The 15,646-nt window shown below is 40.0% G+C and overlaps 1 protein-coding gene and 1 long non-coding RNA gene across 8 annotated transcripts in view; both read right to left on the minus strand.

Moving 5' to 3' along the window:
* The window catches only part of TAFA1 (TAFA chemokine like family member 1), a 566,674-nt gene that overhangs the window by 166,236 nt on the left and 384,792 nt on the right, over positions 1-15,646 (minus strand). The window lies entirely within an intron of this gene.
* Positions 13,137-15,646, minus strand: part of LOC149124314 (uncharacterized) — a 74,452-nt gene continuing 71,942 nt past the window's right edge. For 4 of the 6 annotated variants that reach the window (XR_016214219.1, XR_016214217.1, XR_016214216.1 and 1 more), the window contains 2 exons: positions 14,630-14,789; positions 13,137-13,335 (listed from right to left, as the gene is read on the minus strand). This is a non-coding gene — a long non-coding RNA (uncharacterized LOC149124314). Of the gene's footprint in view, positions 13,336-14,629; positions 14,795-15,646 lie in introns of all 6 variants that reach the window. The other 2 variants (XR_016214215.1, XR_016214214.1) reach the window with 1 other exon arrangement.

The following is a 15,646-nucleotide window of genomic DNA, read 5'->3' on the forward strand; positions in this document are numbered from 1 at the left end:
TTGATTTTCAGAGGGTATATGTCTTTTCCCTCTCCATGTCCTTTCACTCCTCCATGGTTCAGAAAGCTGATGCATTCCAATGTTTGAACCATGCTTCTTGCCTGTAGCTATAATTTAGAAGTTCCAAAAATACCTCTTGATATGGACACACCCTCAGTAACTGTTGCCTCTGCCTCAGTAGTCAGGTAGACTCCTTGGCACCAATACTGACCTGGTAAGCATCAGCAAATAGACTTGCAAAAGCAGGGTTTAATATTCAGGTAGATATATGTTCAAAACTTAAACACATCATTTACTGTCTCTCTGACCTTATAGAAGTTACTAAAGATCTTAGAGGATGATGAAAATTGATGTAAAAATCTTCAACAAACTACTAGCTACTTGAATCCAACAACACATCAGAAAGATCATTCACCTGAATCAAGTGGAATTTATATGTAGGGATGGCTCAATATTCACAAAATCAATATGATACATCACTTTAACAAAGAATAAAAACCATATGATTATCTTAATAGATACATTGACAGCATTTGATAAACTACAAAATCACTTTATGATGAAAACCTTAAGCAAATTGGGTAAGAAAGAACATTCCTCAACAAAATCAAGGCAATTTGAATGGGGAAAAACTGGAAGCATTTCCACTAAGACCCAGAACCAGACAAGGATGCCCACTCTCACCACTGCTATTCAACATAGTCCTGTAAGATGTACTCAGAGCCATTAGGCAATGAAAAGAAATCAAGGGAATACAAATTGGAAATGAAAAAGTCAAGTTATGCTTGTTTGTAGATGACATGATTCTATAGATGGGGGAAACAAAATACTCCACTAAGAGACTATTGGAACTCATAGAAGAGTTTGGTAAAGTGGCAGGATATAAAATTAATATACAAATCAGTATCCTTTCTATAGAGAGACAATGTCATGGCTGAGAAAGAACTTCTAAGATAAGTCCCATGCATGATAAAAATAAATACCTTGGAATAAATTTAAGCAACAAGGTCAAAAATCTCTATGATAAAAAATATAAAACATTATAAAAGGAAATATAAGAAGACACAAAAAGATGGAAAAATTTCCAAGTTCGTGGATTGGAAGGATTAATATCATCAAAATGTCCATATTACCAAAAGCAATTTACAGATTCAATGTGATCCCAATCAAAATACCTTAGATCTAGAAAAAAATGATGCTAAAATTCATATAGAAACACAAGAGATTCTAAGTAGCTAAAGGAATCTTAAATGACACAAAGCCAGAGGTATCACAATACAAGTTTTCAAGACACACTATAGGACAGTTAAAATCAAAACAGACTGTTACCAGCCAAAAAAAAAAATACACATATAAACCAATTGAATAGAACAAAAACTCCAGATATCAATTTAATCATCTATAAACAACTAATCTTTGACAAAAAAGCTAAAATAATCCCTGGAGAAAGGAGAGTTTCTTCAATAAACAATGGTGGGAAATAGTTTCTCTGCATGAATAAGTACGATAAAAGACCCCTATCTTATCCTTTATACAAAAATCAACTGAAAATGGACCAAGGATCTCAATCTAAGACCTACTACCATTAAATTACTTCAGAAGAACACTGGGGAAACTGTGCAAGACATTGGCATAGGCAAAGACTTTTTGGAAAAGACTACAAGAAGAAGGCAATCAAAACAAAAATAGATAAAAGGGATTACATCAAGCTAAGAAGCTTCTGCACTGCAAAGGAAACATTCAGCAAAGTGAAGAGGCAACTGACAGAATGGGAGAAGATATTTGCAAACTATGCAACTGATAAAGAATTAATATCCAGAATCTATAAAAAGCCTTGTCAAGAAACTCAACGTTGAGAAATAATCCAGTTAAGAAATGGGCAAAGGACATTAGCAGGCATTTTTAAAAGAGGTAATTCAAATGGCCAACAGGCCCATGAAAAATTGCTCATCATCACTAGCTTTCAGGAAACACAAATCAAATCACAAAGATATTTTACCTCACCCCAGTTAGAACGGCTCTCAAACAGAAATCAATGAACAATAAATGTTGGCAAGGATGTAGGGAAAGATACCTTAATCCACTGTTGATGAGAGTATAAACTAGTGCACCCATTATTGAAGACAGTATCGAGATATCTCAGAAAGCTGAAAACTGATATATTATATAACCCAGCAATCCTACTTCTAGGAATTTATCCAAGGGAAATGAACTTAGCATATTAAGGAGTTATCTGTACTCCCATGCTTATTGCAGCTCAATGCACAATAGCTGAGATATGGAATCAACCCAGATGACCATCAACTGTTGCTTGGACAAAGAAATTGTACACATGGGCACACGTACACACACACACACACCTACACACATATGAGAGAGAGAAAAGAGAATGGAATACAAATCAGCCATAAAAATCAATGAAATCCTTTCTTTTGCAACAACCATTACACTTAGTGAAAGAAGCCAGTCCCCAAAAAGACAAATACCTTATGTTTTCCCTGATTTGTGGTAACTGATAAAGTACCAAAATTATAATGCATAGGAGTAAAACTGACATTTGAGATTCAATGACTGTAGCCTTTGTATCTACTGTTGAGGAACAGTGTTTTGTTCTTCTTACTATTTGTTGAACTCTTTATGTGATGTATATTAATCTTTTGAGCATAAAGTAGACTAAAAATATATCACTGTAAACATTAAGAGGGGGAACAAGAGAAGAGGGAGGGAGAAGTGTGGGGGCATGGGCAGGAGGGAGGGTAGCATGGGAAGTATCATTATGTTCCTAAATCTGTACATATAAAATGCATGAAATATGTGTACCTTAAATAAAGATCTTAGGGGAAAACATCAGTTTCCCTATCTGCAAAATGAAATTTAACATTTGTATTTCACTGTGTAATACAAAAGATACTATATAAGAATGACTGAGCATACTGGTTGCTTAATGCACATAAGCTGCTACAACAAAAACAAGCAATTTTTTATTTATTATTAGAGCCTGCCTGCCCCCATAAAGGAGGCTTTAAGACTCATGATCAAGGTCAAGAGCATAAAGTCTTTTATAAAGACAAGCTGATTGTCATCTGAAGTAAAGGATCCAAGTAGTGCAGACTACATAGGCAGATATCTAGGTCTGAATCCTTGCCATGTGACCTCTGAAGAGTTATAACTGTTCTGTGTCAAATATTCATATTTTGAAGATTAAAAAGTTAATATGGGCATCAACATATGGGAAGCCCTTAGAACAGTATGTCCAGGGCACGTATCAAGCACTGTTTCAAAGTCAGCAATGTTTATGACTTCACTCCAAATTCACAATGACAAAATAGAACTGAAAAATACACAGTTTATGATCGTCTTAGATTTATATCTGTTTCCCTAGAAACTGATACGCCTATACCATCTAAGTTTGTAACAGTAAACATGTTTCTCCGGATTTATCCTTAAATGAATTGTTCCCTTCATTATCTTTTTTTATCCTTAATTAAGTCTGTGCACGAATTCTCCTTTAAGGGGCTGTTCTTGCTATTTTGCAAATTTCCTAAAATTCTGGAGAATTGCCTCCTGTATCGAATGTGGTATGTGGGCTATGAATTATGTATAATAATTGTCATAGACCATGCCATCCTGAAGCTCCACACCAGATATCACCAAAAATGCTCATTAAGTATCTAGATTGATTACTTGGCCTCTTCCTGGAAAATCCTAATTCAGCAAGTTTGGATTGAAGCCAAGCAATCCTTGGCTAAAATTTTATTTTATTTTATTTTATTTTATTTTATTTTATTTTATTTTATTTTATTTTACTTTGAAAGGCAGGGAGGGATGAGGGAGGGAGAGGGAGAGAGGGAGGGAGAAAGAGAAAGACAGCGAGCACTTATCTGCTCATTTACTCTCCAAAATGCCCCCAAGACCAGGTCAAAGCTATAGGTCAGGAGGCAGGGTCTGCCACATGGGTGAAAGGACCCAAATACATGAGCCATCACCTGCTGCCTCCCGGGGTGTGAATTTGCAGGAAGCCGAGAACTTGGCCTTGAAGCCAGACACTCTGATAGGATATGCAAGCAACATAAGCAGGGGAAATAACTACTAGGCCAAAGGAGCACCCCATGTCTTTTAAACCAGTTCTACTAGATGTTCTTACAGCTCGATGCCACTATCCTAACCACAGAGGAAGGAGCAAGCAACATGGTCTCCAGTGACATTTCATTCCGATTTCACTTTCTGTCATCATTCCTCTTAGCACCCAAGAGTAGACTGCTCAGTTTTTTCGCGGAAGCAACAACTCTAGAATGCATTGTGCAATCCTTAGTTCTGAGATTCCTGACCTCCCATAGTTCATGCTCTTGAGCCACCCAAATCCATCAGTTGGAAATAGTTTTTCACAGCAGGTTGCACAAGACAGACACAATGTGACCCAAGAGACTCCGTGGAGTATGGAAATATGTAAAAATGTTGGCTTCATTGTAATCTTGGGAAATCCAGTGAGGCTGCCTGTATCTTCATTTGGGTACCCTTAAAGAAAAAGCTAGCACTTGCTTTTCTGTTTGGATGTATTTGGAGAATTTCATTGCCTCTTCCATGCAAACAAATGAGCCAGTGCATAATTGTTTACTCATTTTAGGGGAGATTTTCTATAGAAAGTCAAGCCAGAAGCATTTTGAAAAATTACAGACATTTTTTCTTTTGAAGAGCCGAGTTTGGCTTAGGTTTGCTCTGGCTAGGAAAATGTAGCCTTGAGGTGAAAAATGTGTCCTTTATATTTTGAGTTCTCAGTTTCTCATGTACTACTCACAGGGCCTGAGACAAGTCACTCAGCTTTTCTAGGGATTCATGTTTTCATCTATCAAATGGGGATAGTATTATCTACCTCAAAAAAATTCCTTCCAAAGACTAAAGTAGGTAATGTATGCAAATCATTCTGGCTGGCATAAGGGATGGAATGAAAAGATAGTGTCATGCAGGGATCCTGGGGTTACTTCCTCCCCACTGCCCCATGTGCAGGTCCCATTCATCCACTAAGGCTCAGTTCCAACACTCCTTTCACTCTTTCCCGATGAACAGGGTTTGAGCATGTATTGTGTACCATACACTGGCTCTAGTTCTTATTACATGAACAAGGTACAGAATGAAAATCACAAAGTGGTTTGAAGAATCACATCAGGAATTCTGTTAGGTAATTGACAATATTGCCCAAAATAGAAAAAAAGTTTGGTTCAACCAATTTAAAAGTCAGACAGTTGAACCGCATTAGAAAGAACTGATGGGACAAGCTCTCTACAAAATTAAAATGGATAAGAAAATTGTGTATGAAGATAATTGAAAACTGCATATTCTCTCCTATTCTTCACTGTACTATGACACGTGCCCCTTTTTTGGTTTCTTGATAAAACATGCTCACAAGCACATGCATTTATAGTCACTGCTTCCAACCTGTATCATCTCTTACCTGTTCATCATAATTACCTTCCAACCACTAGACTTTTGGTCCTCCCCTTTTTCCTAACAGTCCTCAGATTCAGCTGACTATTAAGTAATGGGTCCTTAGAAACTCTTCATGGCTTTGCATTCTCTGTAGAAATGACCTAACTGCATTTCCACTTCATTTCTGCAAGGAACCTGCTCTTTGTGCACAAAACCAAACTCTGTGGGTTGTATTTGTGCTGTTCCATAAACCTAAGATGTCTGAAGTTCCATCAAGGTCTCCCACATGGGTGGCAGGGACCCAAACACTTGCTCCATCTTCCACTGCTTTCACAGGAGAATTAGCAGGGAGCCAGATTGGAAGTGGAGGCAACATTCCTATGGGATACTGGTATCTTATGCAACAGCTTAACCAGATGTGCCACAGTGCTGGCCCCCTAACAGATGTTTGTGCAGTCAATTACATAATGTGCACAATCAACTAATCCAACATACACAGTACACACTCGCAAAATGCTGGTTCTCTTTCACTCTTTGCTACATCTTACCAGGTCTGTGGTGTTACAGTTCAGCCCTGTTTTCTCTTGCTAAGCACTGAGTAGAGGCAGTCAATGGAAGCTGACTTCCCACCTATATAATAATTAAATATCTGAATACTATTATGAGATCATTCTTCAGATGATAGCAATTAATTAGATTTTTCAGCAAAAGCACATTTTTTTCCTTATTACCTTTTTAACATAAATCATACCAGACTTTTATTCATCACTCTGGTAGAAAAGACTGGTAACATGAATGTTATTTTGTGTGAACAACACCTTTATAACTTAAAAGCATCCTATCAGCTCTATATTCAGTGAATAATAACTGAAATTAATAAATTTTAGTTTTCATTAGAGTATAAAATTTTTTCATGATTGCAATATGTTATCAACATGCTAATACATAGTTGAATGATTTATGTTTCTGCAGGAAATGCGAACATTTCCATAGGAATCAGTGATGTTAGCATCATTGTGTCTTCTTAAGAGACCAAGCTGTGAATTTAAATAGAAGCATATGGCATACTTGTGTGTACCCACAGTATTTCACATGACTAACTATGATAATGTTAGTGGTACCAACTTGAAATTTTTCTAATGAAAAATTTTTGTAAAAAATATTTGTAATACAAAAAGAAAACTGCAGTAAGTGGCATTGCCACTGAATCGCTACAGACCCTTTTCTCTGGAAGTGTTGCTTGGCAAGTGAAGTTGGCATCCTGCTGTGTGACAAAAATGTGAATTAGTTATGCCAAGAATAGTGCTGGGAAGCCACGATGTATGGGATGTCACCTATGATGGCCATCACTAAGCAAACAGTCTCACAGACATGATAAACACTTACGTTCTACCAACCAGTTAAACTGTTAATCAGAAAAGAATTAAGTTACTTCAAGCGATTTCTCAAAAGAATTGCAATTATTAGTTCCGTCGCAGGGTTCCCCAGCTGTTGTGGACTACTGTGAGGATCTGCAGAATAAACAAGTTCCACCAATTCACCATGACATTGAGCATGAGGCAGCATTTGATTGAAAAGCCATTAAGTTAGTTATGTATTCTCCCTCTGCAAGGGGACAACCTGCAACCATAGCTGTAATTGATGGGGTGGTAGAAACTGATCCCCACACAGATACATGGGTGTCTAAAAACATTCACACTCAGAACAGTGAACTCAAGAGCCCATGTGGTGCAAAATCTTTTATCTGAGAACCAAGATTTGTGTTTTCTTGTTCAGTGTATCCATGTTTTATTAATATGTCTCAAATCAAGATCTCTGCTAACAGACTCGATGAATCATCTCATGGTTTTGTTACTCCGGAAGTCTGATGTGAGTCTTGCTAGGCTAAAATAGAGGTGTCAGCAGGGCTAGGTCCCTCCTTGAAGGTTCCAGAAGGAAATTTGTTCTTTTGGCTTTCCCAGCTGCTGTAACTTGAGTATATTTCTCATGCTGTGACCCCCCCCCCCAACACACACCTCCTCTGTTCTCAAAGCCAACAATGGCAAACTGAGTCCTCCTCATATCATTTTCCTCCAATCTTTCACCTTCTGTTTCATTCTTAAAGATCCCTGTGATTATAAAGGGTCAATCCAGACCCAAGATAATCCACTCCAAGATAAGCAGCCAACCAATCACCAGCCTTAATTCCCTCTGCATCCTTGACACTCTTTTGCCAGGTTAGATATCCATACCTCTGTGGGTTAGGAGGCAGACATCTTTGGGGGGCTACTATGCAGCCTACCACAATGGCCTCATTAAGTGTTACTGGATAATGGCTTGCTGTGGCCTGGTGCCTCCAGGTCACGTGGTCTCGGGGCCACCTGCCCCATGATTCCTGATGCTCCTCTACATGGCTGGTTCCTGGTACTTGGTATGAACCCAGATTTACCTCTCTCCTTTAGATAGGGGCCTCATTTTCCTATGTATCTTTCTTATTGAATAAAAGATTAAAAATGTAAAAAAAAAAAGTTACTGGAATCAGTTCTGTGGTTTCTGATACACATGATTTTAAGAATATTTTATGGGGCCCGTGCTATGGTATAGACGGTAAAGCCACTGCCTGAGGTGCCAGCATCCCATATGGGCACTGGTTCATGTCCCAACTGTTCTACTTCTGATCCAGCTCTCTGCTCTTGCCTAGGAAAGCAGTAGAAGATGGCCCAAGTCCTTAGGCCCCTGCACCCAGGTGGGAGACCTAGAAGAAGTTCCTGGCTTCTGGCTTTGGATTGGTACAGCTCTGGCCACTGAGGCCATCTGGGGAGTGAACCAGCAGATCAAAGACCTCTCTCTCCCTCCTCTTCCACCACATAACTCTGCCTTTCAAATAAACAAAATAAATATTTAAAAAAATAATATTTTCTATTGGCCACAGAACATATGAAAATAATTTCATCTACTTGCACAATGTGTGTACAATAAGCCAAGAGATTTCTCCATGGAGAAAGCTTCCCTACTGAACAAAGTATCTGGCTCAAGAACAGGCAGTGTGCATTTGGAACACAGTTTATGGTGTTGAACAGATTTTTGCAAGAAAAGAAATTTTCTGTTATAGTGGTGAGATCTAGGCCTATTTCAAAGGTGTATTAGCCATAACCTCGAGAGAAGAGAATATCCGATTAATTACATTCATTGAAGTAACTCCTGCTTTAGGCAGAAATCTCTTAGGTGGATTGAGTTCTGGAAGCAGCAAATCAATGCAGATACTCAGTGGGTATCAACAGTTCCAAATAACAGTTGTGGAAGGATTGTTGTCTTCTCCATCGTGCTGCAATGGGTTTTCTATCTTAGTATGAAAGACCGCCAACAATATCACTAATGCATGCCACAGGCTCTGTAACTCTGCAGACTATGAGTTTTATTTTAAAAGATATTAAAAGTAATCATTTTAAAATAGTAAATGTTTATTAGCAATCTCTCCAGCTGACAGGGAGGGAGAGTGAGTTAGAGATTTGGAGGCAGGGACAATCAGAATGGGAATTGGGCCATTCCAAGTTGTAAGAGTATTTATAAATATAATTTGATGGTGAGGGGAGGACATCAGGTTGAGACAGCCCCAGGACCTTGGGTTCCTATGAAAGCAAATCTAAGCCTAAAATCAACAGGAAAATGCAACTTGATCTTAACCAATCAGACGTCACCAGTCAACTGCCAACTAAGGACTTTCCACTTTAACTAATCCATGTCTTGGTTCTACAAACACCTTAAAAAAAAAGTTTCAGCTAGCGTCACGGCTCAATAGGCTAATCCTCCCACTCTGGCGCCAGCACACCAGGTTCTAATCCCAGTCGGGCACCAGATTCTGTCCTGGTTGCTCCTCTTCCAGTCCAGCTCTCTGCTATGTCCCGGGAGTGCAGTGGAGGATGGCCCAAGTGTTTGGGCCCTGCACCCGCAAGGGAGACCAGGGGAAAACTAAAATAATTCCTTGTTTTTTTCTGTAGAAACAAGCCAAGATTATATAAATAGTTCATGGAAAAATATCTGGGGCCAGTGTTGTGGCACAGGAAGCTAAGCCACTATTTACAAGGCCTGAATACCGTCTCAGAGTGCCCATTCAAGCCCTGGCTGTTCCACCTCTGCTCCAGGTGCCCACTAGTGTGCTTGAGAAAGCAGAGGAAAATGGTCCAAGTACTTGGACCCCTGCCAACCATGTAGGACAGCCAGATGAAGTTCAAGGCTCCTGGCTTCAGCTTGACCAAGCCTTGACTATTGTAGCCCCTTGGGGAGTGAACCAAAAGATAGAGGATCTCTCTCTCTTTTTCTAGCTTTGGAATAACTAAGTAAATATTTTTTAAAAAAGAAAAATATCTGAAAATACATATACCCAATCCTGGGAGTAGTACTGAAGGAATAAACATCTTCCCTGAAAATAGCACGCAAACAACTTGCTGACAAGAAAATCTACTTAATAAATGCTTAATACCTCTGTGAGAAACCAGCAGTGAAACAAAGGAACTAACCTAGAAAGTAGGAGTCAGGGCCGACACTTTGGCACAGTAGTTTCGGCGCTGGCATCCTATATGGGCGCCAGTTCTAGTCCTGGCTGCTCCTCTTCCAGTCCAGCTGTCTGCTGGTAGCCTGGGAAAGTAGTAGAAAACGACCCAAGTCCTTGGGCTCCTGCACCCTCATGGGAGACTGGAAGAAGTTCCTGGCTCCTGGTTTTGGATTGGTGCAGTTCTGGCCATTGCAGCCATCTGGGGAGTAAACCAATGGAAGGAAGACCTTTCTCACTGCCTCTCCCTCTCTCTGTCTGTAACTCTACCTCTCAAATAAATAAATAAAGTCTTAAAAAAAAAAAAAAAGTAGGAGTCTTCCAAAAATTCATATAAAATCCACAGAAAATTCATATAAAACTATACATGCATTTCAATTGTGCCAAAATCAATTTTTTTATTCAACTTTCCACTAATTTTTGAAGTACACTGTATAACATTAGAAGTTCTTCATAATCTGTCGTTCTATCATTTTTAAAACAAAACTTCTCAATTTCCAAGATCTAAAATCTAAAACAAAATTGACCCTCTCCCTTCTAATTTAGGTGGAACTTAAATAAAAGTAACTAGGAATCCACAGCTCAAGGATATTTATACCTCCAGAAGGCACACCAAGATGTCTAGCCTTAGGCTTCTTTTTGCACAACAAACAAGAATCAGAAAGCTTGGAAAGAATGCAATTGCCAAAAGCTATTTTCATCCTCATTGTTTGGATGCAGTAACACTTCTTTAACTAAGCAATTGTGTAGCTGATTGGAGTTTTCTACTTGGCTGGTTTAACAGAGAAACTGCATTGACTAGTGCAGGGAGATTCATCTATACAACACAACAGCTGAACGTTGCCTAAAAGTAAAGGAATGTAATCATAGATTTTTTTAGGAATTCAACAACAAAATAAAACCAAAACATGGCAGACGGCACTATATCAACCTGGTGCTTTCTGCCTTGTGTATAATGTTAGTTATCTTTCTGGAAACAAACATCCCCTTCCACCTTTCATGCAGATGTCTATCAATAATTAAAATAACAAATATATGCAGAATGAGAACTTGTTTTGCTTCTCCAAGACAGACAAGGCTCCACTGATGGAAGCTGCTGAATAGCAAACATTTCTTGGTTATTCTGTCCCCCTCAAAGATTTCCCACCATTCAACTAGGCAAATCAAGATTGAATTTTTCTGTGTTATGTACCGTTCTGGGAGACACAGAAAAATGAATGTTACAGATGCAATTCTTGTCACTAAGAGTTTATAAGGTCGTTGGTAAGAGGAGACACAGCTGTGGCATGTTTACATCTGTCTGAGAAAGGCCAGAGTGACCTTAACCTCCAAAGATTTTGTTCACTGTGTCTTGTAAACAGGAGTCTAGACAGGTCATAAAGAACCTGGCGTAAGGGGACTTGGGTCCAAATATCAGCCATGCAAGTTACTGAATATCCGTTGTTAAACAAGGCATTTTAATCTTCCAAAATTCTCCACATATTAAATAGCCACTAGGACTGCATGTAAAGATGTACTAATGTGCTTATATGGTGTCTATATATGCATATGTATGTGCTGTTAAAAAAAAAAAGGTTCTAATTGCTAGGGATAACCAGAACCCAGGAAGGAGGTGGGGGAGGAAGGAGGTAGGCAGGATGGCTAATGAGCCCAGGGTGCAAGTGGATAGGAGTGATTCTAATGTTCCACACCACCGTAGGGTAATTATGGTTGGCAACAATTCATTGACTATTTCAAAACAGCTGGTAGAGAGGATTCCTAATGTTTTCAACATAGACGATTTATGTCTGAACCCATAGATAAGCTGCTTACATGTTATATACATGCATTGAAATGTCACCCTGTATCCCACAAGTATGTACCATTACTATGTGTCAGTTTAAAAATTGACTTAAATCTTCAAACTGAGAGGCCATTAGACTGTGATGGCTCAGGTACGTTCAATTATTACGTGAACAAACCAGATTCATGGAAAAACAGTAAACTGAAACTGATGTGGGGTGAACAGGCAGGCAGCGAGATAGGTCTCCATTAGCTGGAAGTCACTGCCAGGCCTGAAATACAACTCTGTACTCCAGCTTGCCAATGAAAATGCTGCCTTTCTGAGGATTCAGCTTCTTCATCTGGTACCTAAGGGACGATGCCATGAAAATACAGAAACTAAGCTCCCGCGGAACTTGTGCAGCTGTCACAAGATTCCCAGCTGGCTTTACACCTGTAGGGCACCGCCCTCTGCCCCCGACCTCATAAAAGGGGCCAACACTGGGGTAGGGGGATTAGGCTCTTTCTCTCTCACCAGGGACCATGGATGGAGGTGATACACAGGTGCCCTATCTCTCCCCCTACCCTTCCTCCCTTCAGGCAGCCCTCTGACCCACCCGTAACAGGTATTTCTCTGCCTGGGGCAACCCACATTCAGGTGTGTTTGTTTGTTCACTTTCTCTCCTTTTTAACAAATTTTGTTATTGTACTGTGTACCTTATAGGTGTCTGTATGTAGTAAACTTATCTTCATGTGAGACAAGAGCCTGGAATAAAACTAACATATCCTTGCACACATCAAAACAACAAACTATACCAATAAGAAACCAGCAACAGGCCTCTAACTACAGACTTTCTTATCTATTTCTGCAAATTCCCCATAAAAGTTAGCCCTTTCTCCCCTACCTCCATTCCCACCCCCCAGTGGAGTGTCATTTGAAATCTGGGGTTATTCCTTTCAGGACTATTGAATGCACAGACTCTTGCAAATTTATAGATGCTTAAGTTTATTGCTTTCATCACTGTGAAGATATAACATCCTATATATATTAACTTTTATAAGTTGCAATCAATCTGAGTTGAAAGCAGCTGCAATCAAATTCTGCATGGAATTCCTTTACAAATTTGGGTGAATCATGTAATCTCTCTAAGCTCTAGTATCCTCAGTGTGAGCAGCCATCTCACTGTATGGTGTCAAGAATTCAATCAGATAACATGTGCATGGAATTTAGCTTGATGCTCACTGAAGGTAACTGCTGGTGTTGGAAGGATTCTGCAGCAAGTGGTTGCTTTGCTGTACTTGACATTGCTGGCTGTCTTTGATTCCTGCCCTTTTCCTGAAAGAAGGAACCCACTCCACAGACTCTTAACTCTGCCAGAAACTCAACTTGAATTTTTGAAAAGATTTATTTTTATTTATTTGGAAGACATAGAAAGAGAAAGAGGGGAAAGCAGAAAAAGAGGTCTTCCATCTGCTGGTTGACTCCACAATGGCCACAACAGTCTGGGCTGGGCTGATCTATAGCCAGGAGCCAGCAGCTTCCTCTCGGTCTCCCACGTGGGTGCAGGGGCCCAAGTACTTGGGCCATCCTCTGCTGCTTTCCCAGGTTCATTAGGAGGGACCTGGATCAGAAGGGGAGCAATGGAGACTCCAACCATGTCTCTAATATGGGAAGCTGGCATTGCAGGATATGTCTTACTTGGCTACACCACAATGAATGGCCCCTTAATTTTAGCCATTAATACTCATCACCATTCTTTATGGCAAGTTTTCATTATACTGACTGGGAAACTAAGACTCAGAATGGTGCTTTGCCTGGACTCATGTATGACATGAAATCCAGGAGTCCATGGGTACACTTCATACCACTCAGAACCCTGGTTCCTTCTTTCTTCCTGGGAAGAACTTTTCCAAGTACCACATTCCGAAGTCTAGTGCAGGCCATCCTCCGGAATGTGAATAGCTATGGTGTATTCCACAGAACTTTATTTAATGATAGAGATGTTCTGTATATGTGCTAATACAAGAGCTGCTGGTCCCTTATGGCTATTGCTATCTGTACTTGAAATGCATAATAAATTTTCATTTCGTATAACTTTATATAGTCATGTGTAGCTTGCAGTGACCAATGGGGATGATAGCTCTGCTATGTCCCTAATGACAATCATCCAGTGTCTGCTTGAACACCATGAGAGACAGGCTGCCCATCTCCCTCCAAGCAACACACCCCATTGCTTTCCACCTCTGAGGTATGAAAAGCATAAGTGACACTGCACCAGCATCTGTTTTGCTCTTTCACTTACGTAGTCCGAATTTTCCCCTGGAGCCACATAAAGTACGCTCAATCTATTTCACAAAATAGTACCCCCTGTTACTCTTTACTATGCAGAAAAGTTCACAATTATTATTTTGTAATTCATTGAGACAGAGAGCAAGTGATCTCCTGTCCACTAGTTCACTCCCCAAAAGCCTACAATAACAAGGACTGGGTTGGGCCACAGTCAGGAGCAGGGAACTCAATCCAGGTCTCCTAGGTAGGTGGCATGGACCCAACTGCTTGAGCCTTCACGGCTGTCTCTCAGGATTCTCATTAGCACTGGAAATCAAACCCAGAGGCTCTGATATGGGATGTGGGCATTTTAACTGCTAGGCTAAACACATGCCCTGGAACATTCGTGATTCACAATTACGAAGCATTTTGTGTGCACAAGCCTTTTTATGAGGCTACTAAGGTGGTTCTAAAGTGAGTGCTATGTACAAAACACCCACTATATGCCAGGAATTGCTCTAAGCTCTTCACATGTATTAGCTCCTTTGTCTATCAGCACAACCCTCTAAGGTCCTATTTATTGGTAAAATTTTGTGAAAACAAAATGCAGACAAAGGGAGATCAAACAACTGGAGCAAAATCCTAACCTTTCTAAGCGGTCAAGCTTGAGTCTGCAATTAAATCCTTCAGATTCAAAGCCCATGTTCTTGTTCATGCTGCAGTCTGGGTTCCCAGGACCGGAGTCAAAGGAAGGAAGAGAGCACACAATCCCCACATTATTGATTGAGGGTCCAGGGCTCAGAAATCCTGCACTTGGTAAATGAAGGTATAAAAAGAAAACATGATAGATTCAGTCTGCAAAATCTTCACACTGTCTCTGGCCTGACTGGTTAACACCACATCTCAAATACCCACAATGCTTTTCCCCCAGACATCTCAAACCAAAAGAACCACAAGGGCTAGGAAGACCATGTGAATGACAGTAATGAGTTGTTCACCTAAATTTTTATGTGGAAACATGCTATCTTTCTAGGCCATCTCCTGTCTTTTGTTTTTTATAGCATTATGAGAACAAATGTTCCATAGCCTCTTGGCTATTACAAAAGATGTCAAGTAATGGTTATAGTTCCTGTAGTCTTGGAGGCAACAGAGAATGGAGGGGACTCGGGCAGAATGAGACCACATGTCAGATTTAAAGGTGCATCAGTAACTCAGCTGGAGCTTAATATGATTATATGGGAACACAAAGCTCTTGCTGCCAGATTATCTACATTTTCAGGGGAAGAGTGACATCTGCATCTTTAACCAAAAAAAAAAAAAAAAAAAAAAAAAAGGCAGAGTCAGAGACAGAGATTTCCAACTCAAATGCCTGCAACAGCCAAGCCTGGGTTAAGCCGTAGTCCAAAGCCAGGAACTCAGTCTGGGTCTCCCACAAGGCAGCAAGATCTCAACCACTTGGTCCATCACCTCCTGCCTCTTGGGATGCAGGAAGCTGGGTCAGTTCAGGGTCCAGGACTTAAACCCGGCAGTCTTATAAACATGGGGGTACCAAGAGGCATCTTAAGCATTGCACCAAACAATCTCCCCGACGTGTCAATCTTTTACATCAAGAAGTTTACTCTTTCAAAGTTGGCAACTTACTCATTTTAAAAATTCATCCTGAA

This window comes from Oryctolagus cuniculus, chromosome 10, assembly GCF_051225735.1.
Source record: "Oryctolagus cuniculus isolate XC-2025 breed Fujian yellow rabbit chromosome 10, ASM5122573v1, whole genome shotgun sequence".
NCBI lineage: Eukaryota > Metazoa > Chordata > Mammalia > Lagomorpha > Leporidae > Oryctolagus > Oryctolagus cuniculus.